At 43.1% G+C, this 27,035-nt stretch overlaps 1 pseudogene; it reads right to left on the bottom strand.

Moving 5' to 3' along the window:
- Positions 1–2,946: 2,946 nt before the first annotated feature.
- Positions 2,947–11,991, bottom strand: LOC147441142 (uncharacterized; annotated as a pseudogene).
- Between the last annotated feature and the right edge of the window lie 15,044 nt (positions 11,992–27,035).

Below are 27,035 nucleotides of genomic sequence, written 5' to 3'. Positions count from 1 at the left end.
GGAGCCATCATTTGCAGTGGAATGACCCTCTTTCTTCTTAGCCTCTTTGGCCTTCAACTTAGGACATTGCTTGATTAAGTAATCATTAGCTTTACAATAATGACAATGCATCTTCTTTTTGCCCTTATCAGCAGAATTTTTAGACGAATTGTTGTCAGCAGAAGCATTAGGAACATGTAATTTTCCACTCATAGAAGAACCATAAGAAGTGGCTGCATTGCTGTTACCACCCTTTCTTTGAGCAGCAATAAAAGCCTATTCAACTGCATGTTGTCTAGTCCCGTTGTTTCTAGAAAGTGTGACTCTTGCAACAGCAATGTGCACACTGCATCAAACTTGACAACTTCAGGATTTCCTTGAGTCATAAGTCTCCAAGTCCTAGCAAAATTCTGCTAAGAATCTGGCAAGGCATCAAGAACAGTTTGCACAAGGGAACTGTCTGAAATGACTTCACCTGCAGAAATAAGTTGCTCATTGATGTCCTTGAAACCAGCAAGGAAAGTTTCCATACCATCTTCTTCATGCATGATCTTCGACTCCAACTCTTTATGCAGCAATGCAATTTTAGCCTCATTGTGGCTTGCATAAAGACCAGTTAGAATATCCCAAGCCTGTTTTGTAGATTTCACCGAATAAATGTGAGGAGTAATGGTGCGCTTCATAGACAACACAATCAATTCATGAGCCTACGCATCCTTTACATCACAACGAGCTTGTTCTACCGCAGACAAAGCAACTCTAACAACAGCAATCCTTGCAGAAATACCTACAACATCCTCAACATCGCCTACATCTTCATAACCAGGACGTACATCAATGCCCTGCACAATATTGCATACACCCTTTGACACAAGAACATGTTGCATCATGTAAGCCCACATAGGGAATTGTCCCCATCCAATCTATCCTCAGTAGGAAACATCTTGAACACATCTGTGCTGTTGTCAGCTATGGTAAATGCTGCACCTGATGTGAAAACTGCTCAAAAAGAGGAGAAACGAGGCGGGAACAACACATGCTAATAACACAAACCGTAGAAGATGTAAGGGACCTATTATGCAAAAAACCACACTGACATAAATTCTCCACAAAATGACAAAATAGCATGTGCAGTTCTGTCCTGTAGTGGAAACGGAGGCCGAAATGAGCTCAAATAAAAAATGTGAGTAGACTGATATCTACGAGCAATCCTGAAATTTTTGTCGACCTACAATCGGTTGCCAGAGCTAAAGTGACCTGGCGTGTGCTGGAGCTGCTGGCGACTAAGCCTAGGAGGATGCAACCTGCTATGATACCAATTGTTGGAATTAGGGTTGCAGGAAATCACACACAGATGGAGAAGAGGAAGGAAGCTCAAGGCACACAATGGAGAGTGTTTTACTTAGTGTGCAATGGAAAGATAGATAGCCCTAGAATGAATGTCCATATATACAATGCATGGGGGGAAAAACCTCCTACAGAGAGAAAAAATGCCCTGGCGGTCCTATGTGTGTTCACACATATCACTACCACATGTATATGGTAACATTTGGGCAGGGCAAAAAACCTCCCCTTTTTCATTAGCAAAAAGGGGAGGCATCACCCCTTTGGGAAAGGCCAAAAAGAGAGGAAATGATTTGGGGGGGGGGGGGGGGGGGGGTGGTGGTCTCCTCTCCTCACTTATTGACATTCGTTCAACTCATATTCTTGAACTTTGTTTAACTCATATACTTGATAACCGTGGACAAATAGTCCAATAAATATCTCTGCTTCTTCAATCTCACAATATTTATCATGCCCCTCTTCAAGATATGGCACATGATGCCATGATGCCCGGAGGCCATACATACCTTTTGATGACTCAACATATTTCCTTACCCCAATACTGCCTTTAGCAGGCTATGAAGGAAACTAAAAAGTCGATGGTGGGCACTTGATTGTGACTATGCTCGAATCCTCAACTCTCAAGAATTTCCAACACACACATCTGCTCACAAATGTGATGGAATGTTAGCTATTCTAGTATTCAAGAGAGACAACACTTACCAGTGAGTAGCAGAGGACATTTCGACCCCTATACCCGTTAAAGTTTAGGGTAGGGCAATTTATTGGGATTGCTATATAATCAACCCCTTGCCTCCATTATATATATATATATATATATATATATAGATAGATAGTTATTCATTGCCAAGGTTGATTGGTTTAGGAGACTCTCTCTCTCTCTCTCTCTCTCTCTCTCTCTCTCTCTCTCTCTCTCTCTCTCTCTCTCTCTCTCTCTCTCTCTCTCTCTCTCTCTCTCTCGTGCTCACTCCCCTTGGTCTCTACGCTTTTGCATTGTCGACTTTAACATGGTATCAGAGCAAGGTTGCAGTTGAAGCCCTTGGTGTGGAGGAGCAGCCCCGTGAAGAGAGGAACCCACTGGGCACCAGCCTTCAATCTTCTCATCTCTGCTGTAGCGTTTTAAAATGCATCCCCCCTGAAGGCGGCCCTCTACACTCCCCCCCTGCAGTGGCACGCTGTGCGTTTCAAAATGCTGATCGTGTTGCCCGCTTCCACCTCCCCTCCTAATAGTGTTTTAAAACGTTGCGCCTGGAAGTGCCTCCCCTCCTCTGCTGGTTTTGAAACGCCACCTCTGACAGCCTGTCCTGCTCCCTCTGTCCCCAGCATATTGAAACGCTGACGTAAGCACTACCCAGCCCCCCCCCCCCCCCATTTGCATTTTGAAACGCTGCCCAAAAAAGTGACTTGGCGGTCTTCCCAACTGCACAGAGCGTTTTGAAACACCGTGAGCTACAAGGTGAGCACTCCTTGGGTTGCAGTGAGGGAGCTGGTTTGGCTTGGCCTTGGTGGGCACAAAGTCAGCAGCTCTTGGGGAGATTTGGAGTCTCCAAAGGGCTTCTAGGACCAGCCTTTAGAGGAGCTTGGTGGAGAGATTTATTACACGGCTTGGAGGAGTGTAGAGTGCTAGGCTTTGAGTGGCCAATTGGTGAGAGTTTTGAGCGGTTTCGAGTTCCAAAGAGGGATAGCAGAGGGTGTGGAGTGGCTTGGTAGAGGCGAGGAAATTGGAGATCTTGCAGCTTGGTTTGTGCGGCCACACTTTGGAGTGCGAGAAGGTTCCGAGAGTTCCATATCTCGCAACTTCACCATGGCCCCGCCTTGCTCAACCTCCAACGACAAATTGAACGAGAATAACTACGCTCATTGGAAGTTGATTATGAGACTTTGGTTCTCACGGAAAGGTTTATGGGATGTTGTCGATGGCGTGGAGCCTCGTCCCACACGAGATTCCCACAACATGTACACCTGCCTTCAAGATGATGAATATCTCAAATCGTGTGTCGATTGGGATGCGGCTAATGTGAAGGCAATGTCGGACATTGCGGAATCTCTTACAAAGGACCTTTCTCCACCTATTCAGACCTTGAAGATTGCCAACGAAAAGTGGTTCAAGCTCCTAGGTATGTTTGATCGGGATTCTACGATGCGAGCAGTCACCCTTCTTGGATAGTTGTTTGCCATCCACTTTCCCCAAGAAAGTTCCATGCAATTATTTCTTATGAATACTACATTTATTCATGATCAACTATCGGCTATGAAGAGTGCACTGACGAGTACCCAATTAGCTCCTTTGGTTCTCACGAAGTTGCCTCAAGAGTATGAAACAATGGCTAGGACACTACTGCTACAAGTCACGAAGGAAAAGCTGGAATTTGATGATCTCAGCTCTTTTCTCATTGAGGATAAAGCCGTGTTGATAACTCAAGGCAAAATTCAAATTTGTGAGACAGTGGAAGCACATGGTGAAGCACTTGCTGCTTCAAATTCTAGAAAGAGGACAAAGTACCATTGTTACAAATTTGGAAAGCGTGGTCATTTGGCCGAGGATAGCAAATCCAAAAGAAAAGATAGAGATGCTACAAAGGAAAAAGGTAAAAGCAAGCAACAGGAGGAAAGAAATGATAGTGACTTAGGGAAGGATAACAAGGAGGTTCCTAGTGTGGTGGTGACTACACTGGCACGAACTCCCACCTTCTAGTCACATATAGATCGCTATCACCACTAGCTTTAGCCAGAGAGAGGCTTGTGATTGGTAGAGAGGGGCAATATCTGCTCCCTATAATCAATTTGAACCCGTGTGTTGGAGTTCAAGTTATTGGTGTTTGGACTTGTAGGTCGGAGTTCAATGCACGTGCATCTTGCAGGGAACCAATCAGACGTCTAAAACACTATGGATGGGCTATCCAATTCATTGTTGTTTGTCGGATTATGGACAGGATGTGTTCCAACAGTTCATTATCTTGGAGTTTTATATTTTGGACGTGATGTGTTCACAGTTCACGAATGGGGATTATTGGACCGAGTATGGTCTACAATTCAAAGTTTCTACAAAGGCAACCGATGCTCAAGATGGCATTACTTTCAGGTACAAGTTGAGGAGAGCAACACCGAGGTGTATCCAATAGTACAAGGCCTTCTATTGGGGTGTCCATGGTAGCTTCTTCATCGACTTGGTCTCACTATTGATGTCCACTATGAGTTTCAAAGAGGGTGTTAAAGTTTAGGCATCTCAAATGAACTGCCTAATGTGATCCCCTTATTTAGTTTGGCTTCTAGGTATTTAATTTATATTTAATTTTCAAAGTCTTGGGTAGGGCAATTTACTGGGATTGCTATATAAGCAACCCCTTTCCTCCATTGTATATACATTCAGTTATTCATTGCCAAGGTTGATTGGTTTAGGAGACCCTCTCTCTCTCTCTCTCTCTCTCTCTCTCTCTCTCTCTCTCTCTCTCTCTCATGCTCACTGCCCTGGGTCTCTACGCTTCCGTATCGTCGACTTTGACAATACCCTCATGGAACCATCTAAATCTTAAGCCCCCTTTTGCATTACAGATTTGTTGTAGATGCAATTGGCCCTTTAGCGAAGCTTCATAGGCAGTTAAACCAAGCTACATAAACTAGCAATAAAATAGTCAAACCACATGATAACAAAACTAAAGACCTCTTGTGACAAATTTTGATGCACAAGACCTTTTCTTGTAGATACCTTGGAGATCCTACAAATATATATGATGCATTTTCTTTACATTTGGCATACTAAGAATTATATACTATGTTAAGGCTAAACTAAGAACTTCTGACCGTGTTTGGTTGATTAAAGAAGAATTGGGATACTAGAAGAAATAATGTTTTGTTATGATAGGGCTTCACTAAGGTTAGTTGTTCCCTTTGGAATATCTTGGCACTCTAGTTCTCTGATGATACTTAGCTACTTGATTTCTATGGTGATGAAAATTTCTATGATGATGGAAAGATACAAGCTTTTGTGGGAAAACATTTGCTATATGTTTTGTGTTTCAGATAATGCAATTTGCTGCAATAGAAAGAAATGTTTTGATTTTTTAAAAAAAGGGGGATGGGATCAAACAAAGCAAACAAACTACACTTTTCTTGAAAATTCTTTTAGCATGTATCACCATTTGCATCAAAAGGGGTCATGGCCTGTTAATGAGTTATAATAACATTTTCTAAAAAAATCACTTATATTTTCTTTTTGAAAGAATTACAAAACAAATTCTTTCATGTATTAGGATGATAGCTTTTCTAAACTATCTTTAAGTAGGACAAAGATAACAACTAATAGATTCTTTGATACCTATAATATATTTCAAAGCTAACGAATCTGTTGTCTTATTTATATGGTTGCATGTGAGAATGCTATCTTTGCTTAAAATGGTTTAGCTTAGCTTCTATCCAACTCTGAAGATTAATACCTTAATTCAAATAATTTGTATAGATGATTATTACAATGATTCCTCATTCTAACCATATTGAACAAAAATGAATCTAATACCCAAGTTGGTTTTGTGCAAGCCATCTTCCAATTGTTTAAAGCCAATTGTCTTTTGAACGAAAAGTTCTTTTATGTATTAGTAATAATACATCAAAACACACACACACACACACACACACACACACACACACACACACACACACACACACACATACACACACACACACACACGTACGTACATATAGTGAGTACATGCATAAGCATGCTGAGATATTCATGTTAGCTACCTTGAATGAGATGAGAATTAGGATTCTTACATATAATTGACTTACACGACTAAAAGGTGGACAAAGCTTCGGACTATATGTGATGAGAATTAGATTTATTGCGGTTTATACTAGAATTGATGTAAGGTATACAAGCTTGGGATTGCTTGTGAACCTTTCTCGCAAGTACAAGCCATTTACGCCTTGATGTATAAAAGGTGGACAAAGCTTTGGACTATACATGATGAGAATTAATCTTCTTACATTTTTTACTAGAATTGATTTAAGGTATACAAGCTTGGGATTGCATGTCAACCTTCCTTGCAAGTACAAGCCTTTTATGCTTTGATGTATGTCGCAACAACTGATGCCGACCAAACCATGTTTTTAAAGCAAGCCAAGATTTTCCATTCTACATTGTTTTGTTAAAAGTAACTACCATCAACTATGTGGTTCATGGTGTGTATGTAAGGCTGTGTGCACGTGCGTGCGTGTGGCATTGACATGTGCATGTTTTCAAGCTAACATATATGTCTCTCTCATTTAGAATGTTGCTAGATTTGGGTATTAGTATTTATATATTCAAAAGCTACATGTCGTGGCATTACTATTTTCTCTGCGTGTGTGTGTGTGTGTGTGTGTGTGTGAGAGAGAGAGAGAGAGAGAGAGAGAGAGAGAGAGAGAGAGTGTAGAGCATGTGCACACATGTATATGTGTGCAACACACTCATTATGCTGTGCATTATCATACATCAAGTTGGCACATGCAGTAGGCATTCTCAAATGTATGTAGAAATGCAAATGCAATCAATGTGAGATATCAATGGGCTTGAGGAAATTTCGCACATGCGGGCTCATTTTAGCTCACTACTTGGAAACCGCTTCCACATCCAAGCACATTGTGTGAAAGGTAGAGGATATCAATGAGGGCACCTTGTTTAAAACAAAATAAAATAGTGTGAGGTATAATAAGTAAAAAGTGTCAACATGTGGTGTATCTTTATCAGCTATAGCATCCTTCCATTACCATCCCTTGTCACCATTTCACACGAGCCTCCTTCGTGGAGGATCTATGGTTGATAAAGGTGTCATGGTTGGGGACGATCTTGGTTGCACGGTTGAGTCGGTGAACTAGGGGTGAATTGAGTGTACTAGGGGTGAATTAGGGCACCCTAGCTTACCCTTAATTCACCTGTAGTTCACTATCTCAATCCAAGATCATTCTCTGTCCCTCTTCTCACCCTTATATCCCTCTTTAATGATTGTCATTTTGGGAGGAGAGCCACGACTACCCCTATGTTGGGCCCCTTTCTCTGCAGTTCGATAACCTTAAAATGAAAATCAGCAGATAGGCCTTCCATCATGTATAACTTCAATGCTGCAAGGGGAGGGGGGGGGGGCGGGGGATGCGGGTTATCCTCTCCTCACTTGACATTCGTTCAACTGATGTATTTGACAACTATGGACAAGTAGTCCCATAGATGTCTCTGTCTCTTCAATCTCACAATATTTATCATGGCCCTCTTCGAGACCCAAATCAGACAACTCCCTAAGAGGTGGTGCCTTGAGGCACATGATGCCATGATGCCCGAATTGACCAACTTGCACTACCTACTCCACGGAGGCCATGCCTACCTTTTGATGACTCCATATATTTTCTTTCTCCAATGCCCTTAGCAGGCTATGAAGGAAACTAAAAAGTTGATGATGGGCGCTTGGCTGTGACTATGCTCTAATGCTCACCTCTCAAGACTTTCAGCACATGTCTGCTCACAAATGTGACGGAATACTAGCTATTCTAGCATTCAAGAGAGACAGCACTTACCAATGAGTAGCAGAGGACATTCCAACCCCTATACCCTCACGGAACCTTCCAAACCTACCCAACTTTCTGAGTGACTTAATTCTCCAATTTTCCTACATTGTATCCATAAGCCCCCTTTTGCATCACAGATTTGTCGTAGATGCAATTGGCCCTTCAACGAAGCTTCATAGGCAGTTAAACCAAGCTACATAAACTAGCAATAAAATAGTCAAACCACATGATAACAAAACTAAAGACCTCTTGTGATCAGTTCTGCTACACAAGACCTCTTTCCTTGTAATGTCATATGTATAAGCCACCTCGCTTGCTTGCATTGTTGAACCTGCGACCTCTTTATTATTTCTGAGTCTGAATATTTGTGATCCTCCTCCTCATTTTTCTATTGATGACGTAAGTTCACATGTTAAGTACCTTGGCACCGACAACTGCCAAACATTCTTCCTTTATAACAAAATTGATAGCCCCAACGGAAAGTTGATCTGGGTGCTCACACTATGGTGAAACATCAAAAATTGATCTTCTGAATACTATGGTGAAACATCTCCATTCTGGTCCAAGACTGTCACCCGCACAAAGACAATGCACTTCTAATTTGGCTACGGAGATATGCCTTCCCTCTCACATGCTCCAAAGCCCTTTTTCCACAGATCACAAGTTTCTATGACCCATATTGCATCCATCACAAGCTCTCATTCTTTACTCCATCACAAGCTCATTGATAAATGCATTGTAGAGTATTGTGTTCAGGGTCCATTCCTCTCTTTTCCATCTAAGTCATTATGCCAAGTGCCTTTTGGGCTTCATTCACATTGAGTAGTCCATCAATAAGGATGGTGTAGGTGACCGCATCCGGATCACAACCAATAGTGTGCATCTTTTCTAGAAGTCCTAAAGCATCTTCTAGCCTTTGTTGCTTCACAATCCAGTTCATAAAGAGAGTATATGTCACAGAATCTGGGATGGCGTCATGAGTGCATGCCCTCTTCCTCAAGTGAGTCAGTATGGCAAGAGCCTTGCTGACCCTATTTTCCTTCAATAAGCCATCTAATAGACTGTTGTACGTGACCATGCCTGGCATGCATCCCCTCTTCTCCATTTGAGTCAGTATGGCAAGAGCCTTGTCGACTTCCTTGGCCTTCATCAGGCCATCCATCAGGCTGGTGTAGGTGGCCAGGTCTGGGATGCATCCCGTCTTCTTTCTGAGTCAGTACCGCAAGAGCCTTGTCGACTTCCTTGGCCTTCATCAAGCCATCCATCAGGCTGGGGTAGGTGGCCACATCTGGGATGCATCCCCTCTTCTCCATTTGAGTCAGTACGGCAAGAGTCTTGTCGATTTCCTTGGACTTCATCAGGCTGTTGTACGTGACCATGTTTGGGATGCAACCCCGAGTCAGTACGGCAAGAGCCTTGTCGACTTCCTTGGCCTTCATCAGGCTGCTATAGGTGACCACATCTAGGATGCATCTTGTTAAGTCCAGCGGAAGCGAATGTTGGAACTTTGCTCAAGATGAGTGCTCCGAAAAGTGCTCAAGGTTCCTTTTACTTGGGGAAGGGAGAGGCTTCCGTTCTTAATGAGAGAGTGCAATGGACACAACAAAGTGAATGGACACTGTGCGTGAAGGTGCATGAGACTGAGAGATAAAGAGAGAAGAGAATACGACACCAGAATGTTGTCAAACCCTCCTTTGAAGGCCCCACTCTCTATGGCGAGAGCAGTCTACTTATGATTGCACAAATCCCTACAATGCTTTGACTTGCCGACGATTTCGACGACGATGAGACGGGCTGGAATATGAGATTTCTAATGGCTGAAATTTGCAAATCTTTATCTGCTGAATTCTAACTCTATGTCGATTACGATGTCGATGGCAACGATGCGATGACAATGCGCTGAAAACGTAGATGCTGAAATCTGCGTTTTCCGGGCTGAAACTGCGAACTTTGCGAGATCTGACCGTGCGGCAAGGATCTGCTGCGGGAAGGTGAGATTTGCGAGGTTCGGGACTTGTACTGCAGGTACTAACTGCTAAAAATTGAAAACGCTGGTCTTCTTGTGGCCTTGTCGCGACGAAACGGCAAAAACGCTGAGGTCCAGGCTGATCCAAAAACGCTAGGGGCTGAATTCTGCTACTGGGGAAAATCCACTAACGCTAGGGCTGATTTGCTGTCATGAAGTGGTTCTGCTGTGTCTACCAATGCCGAAGCTCCTCTGCAATGCAAAATCGCCAAGGCTGATCTGCCCTTGTAAAAACGCTAGCTTGATGCTGAGTTGCAAAAACGCTAGGCCATGCAGTCGGGGGTCCTTGCTGAGAAGGTGCCTGTTGAGCGGTGCTCCTGCTGCCTCTTCTGCCAGAAAGTGCTAGCGCTAGGTTTCTCTTTATACAAACTTAGCACAATTGCCCTACCTACTTTCCAACAAAAGTCACTTAAAAAATAATAAGTGAAAAATATCAAAAATAGGAAAAATAGGTCTATGCACTGTAAAAATACTACTGATGGGTTCTGATGAAAATCTGATGATCATGATGTGTGCAACCAGAGGATATGCATCTAATCGAAGTGTCTGGACATGCACGGTCTACGAACAGACTCATGAAAGTGCCAGATCACTTTATATTCTAGATTGACTTGACTGAACTGAATCCTTGTCATGGTGTAGCTTGTCCACGAACACACAGGGTTGGATGTGTCACGTGACATCCCCTCCTTTTCAAAGTGAGATACTCATAGCGAATTGTATGGCGTCGAGGAAGATCGCCAATAGCATCCGGAATCCTGGAAGGGACTCTTCGCCGACCCACTCTGATGTGTGGGTCGTGCGATACTTGAACTTCATAAAGGTCTGCAATGCTTGCTTCTTTGGGCCGCGTCGAAAGCGACACAAAGTCTTCCGTGGCTCCTTTGAGGCTTCAACTTGTCTAGAGTCATGCTTCTTTCTTCTTCAAGAATCTCCATGGCTGAAAATTCCTGAAACCACTTCCACCACAAAAACATGAACATACCCATTCCATGTAAAGTGACTGGAAAAAATCTCATCTTCTCTAAAGACTGTGCATGCAATGTACCAATAGACGGAGTGCCGTTCACCACACACACACAAACCATAAGATTGAATCTTTCTCTTTTGATCAAAAGCAATTAACTGTGGCAACTCAAAACGGAAATGCTCATGCTTGGTGATCATACTTTCATGTGTTCTTTCTACAACTGTGTCGTGCCAAGGAAGAGACATGGAATGTGACTTCCTTGAATGCATACTTTTCAGTTTTTCATGAATAATCCGCATACATCCGTGCTCATTCATGAGTGAAACGTACTCAACGTACAATATGTCATGCCTAGGAAAAGGGATCACATAAAGACGCTGACTAAAATACAGGAAACGATCACGAATGAAACACTCGAACAATGCGTGCTGACTAATCATTCGAACACATAGTACTTCCTGTGAGGGTTCTTTGGACCTAGGCTCGAGAGCCAAGATCGGTTCTTCGTGATTGATCGAATCTTCCTGTGGGGGTTATGTGGACCTCGAATCGAGAGCCAAGATCAGTTCTTGGTGATTGATCAAATCTGCAACGAGGTTGGCTTCGCTAGAAAAAGCATCAACTAAACCATCATCCTTGTGAACAATCACATCATGCCAAAGAAGAGACATGGAATGTGACTTCCTTGAATGCATACTTTTCAGCTTTTCATGAATAATCCGCATACATCCGTGCTCATTCATGAGTGAAACATACTCAACGTACAATATGTCATGCCTAGGAAAAGGGATCACATAAAGACGCTGACTAACATATAGGAAACGATCACGAATGAAACACTCGAACAATACGTGCTGACTAATCATTCGAACACATAGTACTTCCTGTGAGGGTTCTTTGGACCTAGGCTCGAGAGCCAAGATCGGTTCTTCGTGATTGATCGAATCTTCATGTGGGGATTCTGTGGACCTCGAGTCGAGAGCCAAGATCGGTTCTTGGTGATTGATCAAATCTGCAACGAGGTTAGCTTTGCTAAAAAAAGCATCAACTAAACCATCATCCTTGTGAACAATCATATCTTTTTCATGTAAAGCATCATGCTTGTGACAAATTACATCTTGATCATGTAAATCGTCATGCTTATCATTATCATGCAAATCATCATGCTTATCATTATCAATCAAATCATCATGCTTATCATTATCATTCAAATTCTGTGTGTCATGCGTTGGAGAAGAAGAGACAGAGAGAGTCTCCTTTTCCCGAATCTCTTGCATTTGTGTCTATACTTGAGAAAAGAGTCGCAACATCTCCTTCATGTGTCGGCCGTTCATTGCTTTTCTTGCTTTGTTCTCGTGATCCATTTATGCTTTTCTTTCTTTGTTCTCGCGATCAAATTTGGCTTCTCTTTCTTCGCGCTCACGCGCTATGGTTGCCATTCCGTCTTCGTATTTACGCTCAATTTCTGCTTTTCTTTCTTTGTAGTCACGATCTATGACTGGCCTTCTTTCTTCGTGTTCTAACTTCTTATCCATAAACAAATGCGGCAACTCCTCCATAGGAGTTAGTGCAATCCTTGTCGTAGATGGGGGAAGGGGGAGTGTCGGAAAAACCTCATGGTGGGAAATATTCTTCTTCACCTCTCTCATGCTCATCACCTCCAAGCAAAGTATCCATTCCGCTTCGACTAATGACCATCCACTGAATCATGGGTTCTTGTGGTCTTGGGTTCTTAAGTTCACAAGGAACTTGAGTTCTTGGGGGTCTTGAGGTTCTTCTTTCGCTTGCAATCTGTGTTAGAGAAGGATCTTCTCTTCACCCGAGTTCTGCTCTTTTTCGCGAGCGCACCCCTTGGCGGCCTTCTGCTCACACCAAGGTTGCTTTTTCCCACCTCACGTCGATTGGCCAGCCGCTAAGTGCACGGTCCGCTCTCAATGAGTGAAAAGAGACACAAGGGGAGGCTGGACAAGCCCTTCTTTCTTGGGATTCTCGTCACTCTTCAAAAACACGATTAGGAATCGGCACGCCCAAGGAATCTTGGGTTACGTGTGACCGCAACAAGCAAAATTTTTTTTGTGGTTCTTGTGGTTCTTTCCTTGAGTGATATTGAACAGTGCCAAAGCTCTGATACCAATGTAAGGTGTAACAGACTTGGACACTCCAAGTCAAGAATCAATTCACGACAGCACCAAATAACCACTTCAGAACAATTCACAGTTCACAATAGATTTGCAATGGCCCGACGGAGTTCCGTGCCTAGAGATATTGGTGTCACGTGACACATCCAACCCTATGTGCCCGTGGACAAGCTACAGCATGATCAGGGATCAGTCAGTCTAGTCAGTCTAGATTAGAAGTGATCTAGCACTTTTGTGAGTCTATTCGTAGACCGTGCATGCACAGTCACTTAGTGTAGATGCATATCCTCTGGTTGTACACATCATGATCATAAGTATTCCCATCAGAATCCATCAGAATCCTTCAGGGAAATTTTCCAGTGCATTTAGCCTATTTTACCTATTTTTGGCATTTTTCACTTATTAATTTAAGTGACTTTCCAACAAAAGTAGGTAGGGCAATTTTGCTAAGTTTGTATATAAGCAAACTAGAGCTAGCACTATTTGGTAGAAGAGGCAACAGGAGCCAAGCTCAGCAGACAACTTCTCAACAGGACCCTTGGTGGATTTCCCAAGCAAGAACCATCACCATAGATCTTCCCTCACCTAGCGTTTTTGGGAAGCATCATCAGTTTTGCATCAGCATCGTCGCCACTAAAGCCCAACACCTAGCGTTTTGAAAAAGCATCAGCTAGCGTTTTTGGAACACAACAGCTAGCGTCTTTGGACCAGCTTCCCTAGCGTTTTCTGCAGACCAAACGTTTGTAGATTGCAGCATTTGCAGCCACAGCAGTGCAGTGATTTCAACAGTGAAGTACCTGCAAGATTAGCCCAAAAAGGTAGCAGATTCAGCTCGGAAAGACCATCAGTTTTCAGCCTAATGAGACCTCTATTTTCAGCCCTAAACCTGCAGATTTTCAGTGTCAAAGACCCACCGAAAACAACCCCCAAATCAACGTTTTTGGACTAGTCGCAGATTTCAGTCCATAGCGTTTTTGGACAGCAGTAGAAAGATTGCAGATTTTAGCCTATGCTAAACCAAAAGCATCGAGGTAATGTTTCACAATCTAAGGAGTATCTGCCAGGTCCTCCTCCTCCATCCACTTCGCATCCAATGCAGGATAGTTCTTGAACTTAACCAAGAACTGCCTTCGGACTTTACCTTTATTCTTCGTATCCTTATGTGCCAAAATCTATTCAGGAACAAGGATCTCTTTGTTTTCTTTCACTTCGGGTTGCTCATTAGGCTCCCCATCATCAAGCACATCACCTTTAAAAGGTTTCAAGAGACTCACATGAAATGCATTGTGAATCCTCCAAGTATCAGGCAATTTCAGTCGGAAGGAGACATCATTTATCTTTTCAGTGATTTGAAAAGGTCCGTAGTATCGCATACTAAGCTTTGGAAAAAGCCTCTCCTCTCCCTTTTTCTTTCTCAAACGTGTCTTCTCAAAACGTAAGAGCACCCAATCATCCTCCTTCAATTTCAAGTCGCGACGATGCGATCCGCTGCCTTTTTATGTCGTTCTTGAGATTTCTGCAAAGTCTCGTGAACCTTGGCAAAAGCCGTATCTAAGTCACGCGTATATTCATCTGCTTCAAAAATCTTATCTTTCGTGCTTAGGAAGGGTAACCTTCGCAGCACTTCAACAATCTCAAATGGCGCCTCCCCGTCGAAGAGTGTATCATGTTATTGTAGGCAAATTCCACCAAAGGTAGGTACTTTTCCCATTGAGTCTTCTGATCTGAGATATAAGACTTCAATAAATCTAAAATCACTGAATTGGCAATCTTAGATTGCCCGTTAGTCTGCGGGTGGAACGATGAAGAAAATTGCAACCGCGTGCCAATGTTCTCCCAAATTGCTTTCCAAAACAAACTCGTAAATCTGAGGTCCCTATCGGAGACAATCGTCTCGAGCATGCCATGTAATCTGAAAATATGGGCCACAAACAGTCTCGCTCAGTGATCCGGCTTGATTGTTTTCTTCATTGGAATGAAATGAGCCTGTTTGCTACATCTGTCAATAATAGTCCAGATACCATCGTGCCCACTCTGTGTTCTCGAGAGATCAAAAATGAAATCCATTGCAATACTTTCCCAGGGGCGGGTGGGTATGGGTAAAGGCTGTAACAATCCCTGTGATTTATGCCTGTCAAACTTGACCTTCTGGCATACTAAGCAACTACGCAGAAACTCTTCCACATCCTTCTTGAGTCTCGGCCAAAAGAAGTATCTCTCTACCCCTTTCATGGTGGTAGCAATGCCGTGGTGACCCGTAAAAGGTGGACAGTGGCATTCAGTCATAACCTTTTCCCTCAACGGCTGTGTAACGCACAACATGGTTTTTCTCATCAAGTAGCCATCCCGAATGGAATATCCCGCTACTCTCTCCCCATCCCATATCCGTGTGAAAACGTCTGCAAAATCTGTATCTGTGGCATGCTGGCCGACCATATCCTTGAAGCTCCTATGATGTATCGCGGAAATAGCTAGAACCAACGGCTTCCAAGACAAAGCATCTGCCACCACATTCTTCTATCCTTGAACATGGACAATCTGGAAGTGAAACTGTGACAAGATGTTCGCCCACCGCATCTGCTGTTTCGATAGCTGCTTCTGTGACAAGAAGTAGCGCAAACCCTGATGGTCTGTAAAGAAAGTAAAATCCGCTCCGAGTAGGTAATGCCGCCACTGAGTAAGAGCATAACCGCCAAAAGCTCTTTCTCATAAATCCGTGCTGTCATTTTCGGCCTTGAGAAAAATCGGCTTTCATAAGCAATGACATGGCCTTCTTGCATTAAGACCGCACCCAGACTACAACCACAAGGATCACAATATACTTCAAATGAATTTTGCAAGTCCGGCAAAGTCAAAACTGGTCCTGTAGTCAATTTCTCTTTCAATGTCTAAAAGGCAGTCACCTCTGTGGATCTCCACGAGAAAGGGACTCCTTTCTGTGTCAAGATATGCAAAGGGAAAGCAACCTCTGCAAACTTTCGAATGAACCGCATGTAGTACGAACACAGTCCCAAGAAGCTTCTAACTTCATGGACATTCTTTAAATCGGGCTTGTAACATTTAATGGCCTAAAAACTTATGTGTAGCAGAAATTAGCATGAACATAGTGGGCATTTCATTAGAATAGATTCTTAATGAGAATTGCAAGAGTGCTTGGGTGGAGAGAGCAACAAAAAGCATAACACCTAGTTAGATAGCATCAACAATACTTTCAAAAGAGAGAGAAATTAAGCTATTGACAACAGTTGAGGACCGGATTTGCATGGAGCCGGTCCCCCCTCCAAAAGGCTTTGTATTATGGTTTCTCCCATTAAGAGAGACATTGTACAATACAATTCTTTGTGTTCCTTCGAGACTAGCTAGTGCAATGTGGATGGAAGCTTCATGCACTAAGCAAAACACTTAATCAAACACAACTTGAATTATCCCCGTTCTCAGACCCAAGACCTCACACACCTTCGAAGATGGTGAGAGCTAGCAGGGTATGAGAGTAGATTGAGAGAAAGAAGGAGTATCTTACGAGAAAGATGTACATCTCCTCACATAATCACTCATATTAGCATAGCTTAGCTTAGTAATTAGCTTGGTAGAGAAGATGAGCATGCATTGAAGCTTGGCTCTTGGTTGGATTTGCATCCACATGCCAAGAGGGTGTTGATGTAGGCTTCTATCTCACAAGCTTGGAGTAGGTGATGAGCTCTCCATTAAAGCTTGGGAGGAGATAGAGTATTCTTTCTTCACACATGAGCTTGTGTGAGTGTGTGTGTGATGATGCCTTGCAAAAATCAGCCCCCTCTCTCTCTTGGGCGAGCCCTTGCTGCTAATTTGGTCTGGCTTTTGCCTCATTGGCCCTCCCCAAGTCAAGCCAATGGGTGTTAAGCAGCATAAGTGACAGCCTTCTGACATGTGTCCCCCTTTCCCCTTTTGTGAGAGCTTTAAGTAATTAAATAATTAAACTAAACTCTCATTGGACCCCTTTGCCTCCTGGCCAATAGGAATCAGGCAAGCCATGGGGTTCCTGAATGCTCATTGGACCCCTTGGGAGACTGCCCAATAGTCTTCTAGGAGACTTAATTCTCATTGGTTTCTTTTATTAAATGTTTTTAAATTAATTAAACTAGATTTACTCTAGCTTAATTCTCATTGGTCCACTTCAAGGGTCATCCAATAGAAATTGGGCACACCTTGTGGGCATCTGGCCTAGGGAGCTAACATGTGTCCCTCATTCCCTTTGTGTAAAGGGAGCCTGTGTGTGTGTGTGTGTGTGTGTGGCTTTCTCTCTCATCCCCTACCTTTAGGGCTCGCCCCCTCCCATGTAGGGATGTGCAAAGACTTTTAGGGCACACACAAAGCATCCAATTCTCCCTAGGGTTGACCTTTGGACACAACCTTTGAATTTTGGAACCTTAGCATTTTGGAAGTCTTAATGGGCTGAGCCTTAGGGTCTTTTTAGCCCATTGTTGCACATGGCTCTTTTGCAGATGGCCCCCCCTTTAGATCCCTATTTTCCCTCCTTTGGATCCCTACTGTGGCCGATCTGCTAGCTTAACCAATATTCTAGCTTTTTCTCCCCTCGCCTTCCCCACATTAAATGATCAGTTTAATATGAGAAAATCATTTAGGAGAATTAGATATTGATTATTATGACATTACCTCTCTCTTGAAATCATAGTCGTCCTCGACTATGGTGTAGAGAAGATAAAGCATGTTCATGAGTCCTTTTCTTAGCGGGTAGAGGATCCCTATGTTACCCTACGACATCATTCCACGATGGATGACTAGTCCATTTGGTGCTTGAGAGCCTGAGGCTGCCGCAAGCATGTTTGCACATTAGTCCTATCAGTCTTCCATTGTAGAGTGACAAGCTCTACTTGGTGTTTGGGAGACGTCGTCTCCACAAACTTGATCTAAGCATGCATACTACTTTATTTTTGTGCACAAATAAAGAAAAAGAGAGAGTCTTATAAGACAAAAATTTTGTTCATTTTTAACATTTTGTACATTTGCTTACTCTTGGGAAGCATTGTAAGCATTGACAAGGTTTAGGTTATCCTTTAATTGTATGCCTTGCATCCATCTAGCATCTTCAAAAGGATAATTCTTAAACTTAATAAGATATCGTCGGATAGTCTTACCGCCTCTTAATACCTTGTCTTCATGTCGGAGAATGGACTCGGGCTGCAGCACCTCCTCTTGGTCCTCGATCTCCGGTGGGTCTTCAATAGTTGGTTCTTGAGGTGGCTCTCCTTTGTAAGGCTTTAATAGGCTCACATGAAAAGCATTGTGTATGAGCCAATGATTGGGCAACTTAAGTTGATAGGCCATGTCATTGATTGGCCTAAGAATCTGGAAGGGACCATAGTACCTTTTTGCTAGTTTAGCATAGTACTTTTGGTGGCCCGTAGGATTCTTGCCCGTCGTGTGCCTTAATCGAGCCTTGGGAAACTTTAACAAGACCCAATCGTTTTCTTTAAAGGCTTGGGCTCTTCTGTGCTTGTCAGCAGCAGCCTTTTGCCTTTGCTGTGAGATAGAGATAGCATCCTTAATCTTTTGGAAAGATTCTTGTAGGTCTCGGCTATACTCATCTGCAGCGAAGATCTTCCCATGTACCTTAAGTAGCAAGGGACTTTTTGATCTTCCCTCAATTACCTCGAAAGGTGCTTTTCCCGTGGAAGTATGTACAATGTTATTGTAAGCATACTCCACTAAGGGTAAGTACTTCTCCCATTGGGATCTTTGATCTACTTCCGTTACATAGGCTTTTAGTAGATCGAGAATGGTTAGGTTAGCTATTTCACTTTGGCCATCAATTTGTGGATGATAGGCCGAAGAGAAGTTTAGCCTTGTTCCTAAATTCTCAAAGAGACCCTTCCAGAAATTACTGGTCATTCTAGGATCTCTATCCGATACTATGGACATTGGCAAGCCATGGTATTTGAAAATTTGTGAAATGAAGAGGGTTGCCATTTGATGGGCTTTGATAGTTTTTTTGACAGGAATAAAATGATCTTGTTTACTGAACCTGTCTACTATCGTCCATATTCCCGTATTCCCATGGATAGACTTAGGCAATCCAAAGATAAAATCCATGGATATGCTCTCCCATGGTGAATTAGGGATTGGCAAGGGTTGAAGCAATCCAGGTTGCTTCCCTCTATCAAATTTTGTCTTTTGGCATACCACACATTTGGAAACATACTCTTGTATGCTCACTTTCATGGTAGCCCAATAGAAATATGTTTCAATTCCCTTTAAGGTAGACTGAATCCCTGTATGCCCCGCATAAGGTGGAGCATGAGATTCATACATTACTTTCTCACGTAGTGAGTTAGTGACGCATAGTCTATTGCCATAGAGAAGATAACCATCTTGTAAAGTAAATGGTTCTTCTTTCTTCCCTAATGCAAGGGCTGAAATCACATCTCTAAAATCGGGATCAATAGCATACTCATCTATCATTGAAGATAGATCATTGTGAGTTGCTATGGAAACCGCATTCACTCTCGGTCGTCTTGAGAGTGCATCGGCTACTTGATTATGCTTGCCAGCAATGTGAGCAATATGAAAATGAAATTGCGAAAGGAAATTTGCCCACCTCATTTGTTTGTCGGAGAGCTTGGTTTGCGTCATGAAGTACTTAAGACTTTGGTGATCCGTTCGCAGAATGAAAGGAGTCCCCAATAAATAGTGCTTCCATGAGTCTAAGGCATGTAGAACTGCAAGGAGTTCCTTTTCGTATATGCCTAGAGCTTGCTCAACAGGGTCGAGCCTTCGACTCTCATAGCCTATGGCGTGTCCTTCTTGGAGCAAAACAGCTCCAAGGCAATCACCACAAGCATCGCATTGGACCTCAAATGGTTTTGAGAGATCCGGTAGTGTAAGCACAGGTTGAGGGATAAGCTTTTCTTTAAGCTTTTCGAAAGCATTGTTCTCCTTAGCAGACCATGTATACCTAACGCTTTTCTTTGTTAGGTCATGTAATGGTCCCGCAATTTGTGAGAACTTTTCTATGAAGCGTCTATAGTATGCACACATACCTATGAAGCTTCTTAGTTCATGAAGATTCCTTGGTTTAGGCTAGCCTTTTATTACCTCTAACTTGGATGGATCCATTTGGATGCCATCTTGAGAGATAATGTGACCTAAATACTGAATCTCTTGCAAGAAAAATTCACTTTTATTTCGATTAACATAAAGTTTATTCTCTCTTAAAACTTGAAATATTACCTGGAGGTGTTGCTTGTGTTCCTCCAATGAATTAGAGTAGATGATAATATCATCAAAGAACACTCCAGTGAAGGTTCGATGAGGCCTGAACAGCTCTCCATCAAGCGGTTGAATGTGGCTGGTGCATTGGTCAAGCCAAAAGGCATGACAATGTATTCGTAAAGACCAAATGTAGTACGAAATGCGGTCTTTACAATGTCTTGATCAACTATCCTTATTTGATGATAGCCACTTTTTAGGTCAACCCTACTGAAGTAGGTTGATCCTTGTAGCTTATCAAATAGGTCTTCTACCCGTGGAACGGGAAACCTATTCTTGATAGTGATCCTATTTAGTGCTCTATAGTCGACACACATACGATATGTGCCGTCTTTCTTTTGCACTAATAACACAGGTGAGCTAAATGGAGATGAGCTTGGCCTAACCATACCCTTCTCAACTAACTCATGCACTTGCCGCATAATCTCCTCTTGTTGAGCTTGAGAAACTCTATAAGGAGGTTTATTAGGCGGTGAACTTCCTGGAAGAAGTTCAATTGCATGGTCATCATTACCTCGTTTAGGAGGTAGCTGACAAGATGTCGTCAATAAAAACATCTTGAAACCCCTTGAGAAAATTGGATAACTCTAATTCCTTTTGGTTGCTTTTATTTTCTTTTGCTAAAGCATTAGGTTCATTTTGAGGGTCTTTAACAAAAATCATGTACACGGAAATAGAGCTCTTTATTGACTTGTTTAAAGCTGGTGTATGTACAATGGGGATGGTGTTACCCATTTCCTTAGCATCTATATACATGTCTTTTTCCCTGAAATTAAAGGAGATTCTCCTTTCAGGAAATTTAACATCGGCAGCCAGGCGGTCAAACCATGGTGCCCCTAGGATTACATACTCATGCTTGAGAGGAGAGATAAAGAAGTCTTCTTTGTCCACATAGCCTTGGACATGAAGCCTTAATTTCCCAATTAAGGGAGTGACTGAAGCTTCTTGCCCCTTGAAGGCACTGTCTGCGGGTAGGACATCTCCCATCTCGTAGGATTGTATGCCTATCTTGGTGGCTAACTCCATAGATATAAAATTGTGAGTAGAACCAGGGTCAAAGAGAATAAAAGCATCATGTTCTCTTACCTTTCCCCAAGCATGGCATAGAGGAGATCCTTTGTGGTGAGTTTGGTGAGTCTCCTCCTCTTGGATTTCAACCAAGGAAGCTCTAGGAGGATCTTGGCGGTTGTTCTTTTGGGGACAAGCGCGGTACGCATGCCCTTGTTCGCCGCACTTGAAACACCGGTTATCCTTACGATAACGCTCAAGCTCTTCAGGAGAGAGTTTATTCTTACCTTTGTAAACTCCCTTCTCTTTAGCTTTGTTGGAGTTGCCCTTAGGAGACTTTTGGACATTGTCCTTCCCCTTAGGCTCATTGGAACCCTTGTTTTCCGGGGGCTTATTATTTCTTTTTGCCCCCGTTTGGAAATTGATTCGAGAGGCGACCATAGTGTGGTGTATTACCGCCGATATGGTACGTGGTCTTTGGGAGTTGACATACTCCGCCATTTCTTCGGTTAAGCCCGCACAAAATTGTTGCTTTTGCTCTCCAAAATCCAACCTTTTGAAGACACTGGCTTTGAGTTGTAGGTCCCAAAACTTGTCTACATATTTGTGGATGGATTCATTGGGAGAGAGCTTTAAGCTTCGCCATTCGGTGAGTACTTTGTCTTTGGAATCCGTGGCCAAAAACTGCTTCATAATGGAATCTCTTAAAGCTTTCCATGTTCGTGGAGCTTCACCGTTGGCTCGTAGGCTAGACCACCATTGTCTGGCGGACTTTTGAAAGTGCATAGCTACATGGCGTAGCTTAGAGGACTTCGTGAAGCCCTCATCTCCAAACGCCGCATCGAATTGCTGGATAAAGGCCAAGACTTTGTCCGTAGCACCAAAGGTACCATCATAGGTAAGGAAAGAGATACTCTTCCCTCCCTCTTTGAATTTCTTCAACTTGGACGACCTCTTCCATGCGGCATAGGATTTCCTATGGCCTCTTCTTTTTGATGGTTCAAAGGTTGCACCATCACTTTCTTTAGAGGGTGAAGAATTTGAAGAAGGTGGAGAAGAGGGTGACCTCTTTCTCGCCTTTTTCTTGTCTTGATCTTTGTCATCTTCACCATAGTTTTCATAAGAGGAAGAGGATGAAGAAGATGGAGAAGAGGGTGTCCTCTTTCTCGCCTTTTTCTTCTCTTGCTTTTTATCATCCCTCTTTGAATTGTGGTGGGGAGAAGAATATGATGGTCTTCTCCGCTTTGGTGGTGATGGAGAGGGTTTAGCCCGCCGTCTTCGTGGAGCCATCTCCGCCGAGGTGGCGGGAGACTCGCTTCTTTCTCGTTCCTTTGGTGGAGGCTCTTGAGTTCTCCTTTGGGAAGGAGATGCATCATCAAGAAGTAAATTCTTGAGCCCTTCATATGGATTCTCTTCTTCTTCCGGAATCGGAGAGAGACCTCTTTTGTTAGTCTCACAAAGAGGCTTCATAGGTGTTCTCTTGTCATGGTGATGAGCTTGGAGAATCCCATGAGCATGAAGCTGGCGTTGCACTTCACTTTGGAGAGATGGGTTGCCCATAGCTTGTTGAAGCCTAGAAACAAGATAGTTAACAAGCATTGAAGCATCATTAGTAGCTTGCTCATGAGCAAAATCAAAGTTATCAACATTAATTTCACTCTCTTTACTATTGTCAGCCATTCTAACAAATTTTAGGTGTAAACTTTTTAAGTGTACTTTGGCACTTCAAGCCCTAATTGCTACTCCTCTGTACCCCTTTAGAAAAAGCACTCAAGCTACTGTACCCGCGGCTCGAATACCATTAATTGCAAGGAATAGAAGAGAGGGTCTTTCGACACCAAAACAGTACCGGCTCCTGTCAAGCTTCTAATAGCTCAATAGTGGTTAAGCCGTAGGCAAGCCCCATAGGACTCCACTATTAAGACCATAGCTCTCGACGGTGATGCCCCGTTAATTGCACGAAGGAAGGCGCACTACAAGGCTGAAACATCCCTATTCTACTTACTCACAGGCAATTAATAATACCAACCATTTGTAGCTAGCTTGAGGACATCCCTTCTTGAGCAAGAAAAGAGAAACCTTGAGCTTTGATACCAATGTAACATTTAATGGCCTAAAAACTTATGTGTAGCAGAAATTAGCATGAACATAGTGGGCATTTCATTAGAATAGATTCCTAATGAGAATTACAAGAGTGCTTGGGTGGAGAGAGAAACAAAAAGCATAACACCTAGTTAGATAGCATCAACAATACTTTCAAAAGAGAGAGAAATTAAGCTATTGACAACAGTTGAGGACCGGATTTGCATGGAGCCGGTCCCCCCTCCAAAAGGCTTTGTATTATGGTTTCTCCCATTAAGAGAGACATTGTACAATACAATTCTTTGTGTTCCTTCGAGACTAGCTAGTGGAATGAAGATGGAAGCTTCATGCACTAAGCAAAACACTTAATCAAACACAACTTGAATTATCCCCGTTCTCAGATCCAAGACCTCACACACCTTCGAAGATGGTGAGAGCTAGCAGGGTATGAGAGTAGATTGAGAGGAAGAAGGAGTATCTTACGAGAAAGATGTACATCTCCTCACATAATCACTCATATTAGCATAGCTTAGCTTAGTAATTAGCTTGGTAGAGAAGATGAGCATGCATTGAAGCTTGGCTCTTGGTTGGATTTGCATCCACATGCCAAGAGGGTGTTGATGTAGGCTTCTATCTCACAAGCTTGGAGTAGGTGATGAGCTCTCCATTAAAGCTTGGGAGGAGATATAGTATTCTTTCTTCACACATGAGCTTGTGTGAGTGTGTGTGTGATGATGCCTTGCAAAAATCAGCCCCCTCTCTCTCTTGGGCGAGCCCTTGCTGCTAATTTGGTCTGGCTTTTGCCTCATTGGCCCTCCCCAAGTCAAGCCAATGGGTGTTAAGCAGCATAAGTGATAGCCTTCTGACATGTGTCCCCCTTTCCCCTTTTGTGAGAGCTTTAAGTAATTAAATAATTAAACTAAACTCTCATTGGACCCCTTTGCCTCCTGGCCAATAGGAATCAGGCAAGCCATGGGGTTCCTGAATGCTCATTGGACCCCTTGGGAGACTGCCCAATAGTCTTCTAGGAGACTTAATTCTCATTGGTTTCTTTTATTAAATGTTTTTAAATTAATTAAACTAGATTTACTCTAGCTTAATTCTCATTGGTCCACTTCAAGGGTCATCCAATAGAAATTGGGCACACCTTGTGGGCATCTGGCCTAGGGAGCTGACATGTGTCCCTCATTCCCTTTGTGTAAAGGGAGCCTGTGTGTGTGTGTGTGTGTGTGTGTGGCTTTCTCTCTCATCCCCTACCTTTAGGGCTCGCCCCCTCCCATGTAGGGATGTGCAAAGACTTTTAGGGCACACACAAAGCATCCAATTCTCCCTAGGGTTGACCTTTGGACACAACCTTTGAATTTTGGAACCTTAGCATTTTGGAAGTCTTAATGGGCTGAACCTTAGGGTCTTTTTAGCCCATTGTTGCACATGGCTCTTTTGCAGATGGCCCCCCCTTTAGATCCCTATTTTCCCTCCTTTGGATCCCTACTGTGGCCGATCTGCTAGCTTAACCAATATTCTAGCTTTTTCTCCCCTCGCCTTCCCCACATTAAATGATCAGTTTAATATGAGAAAATCATTTAGGAGAATTAGATATTGATTATTATGACAGGGCTAATCACGGATAGTCTCTATCTTGGCCGGATCCATTTGTACTCCAGCTGCTGAGACAATGTGTCCCAAAAAGTGTATCTCTGGTAGGAAAAATTCACTTTTCTTTGCATTAATTACTAACTTGTGATCTCGTAATGCCTGAAAGAGCTGAAGCAAATAATCTCTGTGCTCTGCCTCATTCTTAAGGAAAACAATGATGTCGTCAAAGAAAGTGCCAACAAATAGCATGTACTCTCAAAAAATCTTGTCCATCATCCGGTGAAATGTCGCAGGAGCATTGGTTAAGCCAAAAGGCATCACCAAAAACTCAAATAAGCTAAAAGTGGTCCGAAAAGCTTTCTTGTAAACGTCTCCCGACACGATTCTGATATGATGATATCCACTCTTCAGATCAATCCTGCTAAAAAACGAGGATCCCTGTAATCTGTCGAGTATATCATCAATCCTAGGAATCGAAAATCTGTTCTTGATGGTGATTTTGTTCAGAGCTCTATAATCGATGCACATTCTCCAAGATCCGTCTTTCTTCAAAACCAACAACACTGGAGAGCAATACGGTGAAGTACTACGCTGGACAAGACCCTTTTCACTTGGTTCATAATCTCTTCATTTTGTGCTCGGCTCATACGGTAAGATGGTCTGTTCGGTGGTGTGATTCCAGGTATCAGATCAATGGTATGATCTTCAGGACGAGCAGGTGGTAATTCGCCTGGTAGGCCCTGTGAGAAGCAATCGACGTGAGAGTGGAGAAAATCTTGACATATTTGTCCTATCCTTATCGCTCAATTCTTTCATAAAGATCGAGTAAACAAATAGATTGGATTTTATTAATTTGAAAATGGCAGAAGCCGATACATAGGGACAGACTCGCCCTTCAGTTTAATATCAAGTACAATGGTTCTGCCCTTCTCTGTAGTCAATGTCGCTTTCCTCGCCCGATAATCGACCATGGCATTGTGCTTGTGGTATCAGGGAATCCCTAAGAGAACATCACAACCTTCCAAAGGTATTATGAAAAAGTCCTCATGTCCCAAATACCCCTGACAATGCAACCGAAGTTTGCCAATGACAGGTGTAATGGCTACGTCCCTTCCGAGTGCCGCTAGAACAGCCTCCGCAAGTGGTCCCATCTGATCGGGAGTGATCTCGAGCCGCGCCGCTAATTCCAGTGAAATGAAGTTGGCCTTGGCTCCTCCATCAAAGAAGATCAGGGCCTCTTGGTCTTTCACTTTGCCCCAAGCTCGGTAAAGTTCTGTACTCTCGTTATGGTGTTGGGATCAGTACCCACACAATCTGGAACCAGTCCTGTTTTCATCTTGCCTTTTCTTCCACGTTCCTCAGTTGCTCTCGAACTCTTAGACCTGTCGTCGTCCTTATCATTCTGTTCTTTCTGTGCCTTTTTTGGGCACCTCGTGGAGATATGTCCATGTTCCCCGCATCCAAAGCACTTTCCCTCCCTAATGAAGCGAGCTCTCTCCTGAGGAGTAAGCTTGGGTCGTGCATTCTTTTTCTCTGGGTTGCTCTATCTCTTTCTACTTTCATTCCCTGAAGTCTGTTCGGCTCGTTGTGTCATGACCTCATCGGTGGGGTAGATCAGACTGCCAGAGTGAATGACAAAGCTCCGCTTCGCATGACTCATCATCAACTCCTGAATAGAAGCTGACTTCTGTTCCAAGCAGTGATCTCGGATCCTGTAGGTAGACCCAAGGTAGACCGCTCAATTTGTTCTCTGAACGAGATCTTCTTGAATGAAGAGGCGGGTAGAAAAGAGCTCCAAAATCTCTTATAGTAAGCATCCACTGTATCTCTCTTTGTCATTTCAACCATTTAACTGGTGCAGTCTTGTTTAAAAGAAGCGTGGACCACCAAGTTCGAGCATTCCCCTTAAAGTAAGAGGCAGCTCTCCGAATCTTGGAGTGCTCTGAGTAGCGTCCTCTCGCGAAATCGATGTCAAACTGCTATATAAAAGACAAAGCCTTCGAAGCATCTTTGTATCTTGAAAAAGTGTCAAATTTGATTGACTATCCACCGTCCTTAAACTCTCGGACTTTCTTGCTTTTATCTTCCAGAA

The sequence above is a fragment of the Adiantum capillus-veneris genome, chromosome 15, assembly GCF_014529385.1.
Source record: "Adiantum capillus-veneris isolate H3 chromosome 15, ASM1452938v2, whole genome shotgun sequence".
Taxonomy (NCBI): Eukaryota; Viridiplantae; Streptophyta; class Polypodiopsida; order Polypodiales; family Pteridaceae; genus Adiantum; species Adiantum capillus-veneris.
This window is presented reverse-complemented; position numbering and strand designations above follow the sequence as displayed.